Below are 2,436 nucleotides of genomic sequence, written 5' to 3'. Positions count from 1 at the left end.
TTCTTTAATAAGAAAATTGAACTTATTAGAAAGGAGATTAAAGACAATGCGTCCCAGCTACAACGGGGTTATAGTAACACAGATACGATTGTATATACGGCGGATACTGCAAATATCCAAAATAGTTTCTCTCGTTTTGATGAAATAACATTAGAAGGATTGTTACAACGTGTAAATGGAATAAAACAAACAACATGTTTACTTGACCCAATTCCTGGGAAACTTATCAAGGAGCTTTTTGTATTATTAGGTCCATCAGTGCTAAATATTATAAACTTATCACTTTCCTCGGGCACTGTTCCCGTTGCATTCAAAAAAGCGGTTATTCATCCTCTCCTTAAAAGACCTAACCTCGATCCTGACCTCATGGTAAACTACCGACCGGTGTCTCACCTTCCCTTTATTTCGAAAATCCTCGAAAAAATTGTTGCAGAGCAGCTAAATGAGCACTTAGCGTTTAACAATCTATGTGAAACCTTTCAATCCGGTTTCAGGGCAAATCACTCGACTGAGACAGCCCTCGCAAAATTGACTAATGATCTATTGCTAACGATGGACTCTGATGCGTCATCTATGTTGCTGCTCCTCGATCTTAGCGCTGCTTTCGATACCGTCGATCATAATATTTTATTAGAGCGTATCAAAATACGAATTGGTATGTCAGACTCAGCCCTGTCATGGTTTAACTCTTATCTTACTGATAGGATGCAGTGCGTCTCCTATAACAGTGTGACCTCGGACTATGTTAAGGTAACGTGTGGAGTTCCCCAGGGTTCGGTCCTTGGTCCTGTACTCTTCAGCATCTACATGCTGCCGCTGGGTGACGTCATACGCAAATACGGTATTAGCTTTCACTGTTATGCTGATGACACCCAACTTTACATGCCCCTAAAGCTGACCAACACGCCGGACTGTAGTCAGTTGGAAGCGTGTCTTAATGAAATTAAACAATGGATGTCCGCTAACTTTTTGCAACTTAATGCCAAAAAAACGGAAATGCTGATTATCGGTCCTGCTAGACACCGACCTCTATTTAATAATACAACTTTAACATATGACAACGAAATAATAAAACAAGGTGACTCTGTAAAAAATCTGGGTATTATCTTCGACCCAACTCTCTCCTTTGAGTCACACATTAAAAGCGTTACTAAAACGGCCTTCTTTCATCTCCGTAATATCGCTAAAATTCGCTCCATTTTGTCCACTAAAGACGCCGAGATCATTATCCATGCGTTTGTTACGTCTCGTCTCGATTACTGTAACGTATTATTTTCGGGTCTCCCCATGTCTAGCATTAAAAGATTACAGTTGGTACAAAATGCGGCTGCTAGACGTTTGACAAGAACAAGAAAGTTTGATCATATTACGCCTGTACTGGCTCACCTGCACTGGCTTCCTGTGCACTTAAGATGTGACTTTAAGGTTTTACTACTTACGTATAAAATACTACACGGTCTAGCTCCAGCCTATCTTGCCGATTGTATTGTACCGTATGTCCCGGCAAGAAATCTGCGTTCAAAGGACTCCGGCTTATTAGTGATTCCTAGAGCTCAAAAAAAGTCTGCGGGCCATAGAGCGTTTTCCGTTCGGGCTCCAGTACTCTGGAATGCCCTCCCGGTAACAGTTCGAGATGTTACCTCAGTAGAAGCATTTAAGTCTCATCTTAAAACTCATCTGTATACTCTAGCCTTTAAATAGACCTCCTTTTTAGACCAGTTGATCTGCCGCTTCTTTTCTTTCTCCTATGTCCCCCCCTCCCTTGTGGAGGGGGTCCGGTCCGATGACCATGGATGAAGTACTGACTGTCCAGAGTCGAGACCCAGGATGGACCGCTCGTCGGGACCCAGGATGGACCGCTCGCCTGTATCGGTTGGGGACATCTCTACGCTGCTGATCCGCTTGAGATGGTTTCCTGTGGACGGGACTCTCGCTGCTGTCTTGGAGCCACTGTGGATTGAACTTTCACAGTATCATGTTAGACCCGCTCGACATCCATTGCTTTCGGTCCCCTAGAGGGGGGGGGTTGCCCACATCTGAGGTCCTCTCCAAGGTTTCTCATAGTCAGCATTGTCACTGGCGTCCCACTGGATGTGAATTCTCCCTGCCCACTGGGTGTGAGTTTTCCTTGCCCTTTTGTGGGTTCTTCCGAGGATGTTGTAGTCGTAATGATTTGTGCAGTCCTTTGAGACATTTGTGATTTGGGGCTATATAAATAAACATTGATTGATTGATTGATATATATATTCATATATATATATATTCATATATATACATATATATATATATACACACATACTGGGGTGAGTTTTTCCTTGCCCTTATGTGGGCTCTGTACTGAGGATGTCATTGTTGTTTGTGCAGCCCTTTGAGATACTTGTGATTTAGGGCTATATAAATAAACATTGACTGATTGATATATATATATATATATAT

The sequence above is a fragment of the Nerophis ophidion genome, linkage group LG21 (assembly GCF_033978795.1).
Source record: "Nerophis ophidion isolate RoL-2023_Sa linkage group LG21, RoL_Noph_v1.0, whole genome shotgun sequence".
In the NCBI taxonomy this organism is placed as follows: domain Eukaryota; kingdom Metazoa; phylum Chordata; class Actinopteri; order Syngnathiformes; family Syngnathidae; genus Nerophis; species Nerophis ophidion.
Note: the sequence above shows the minus strand (reverse complement) of the source record.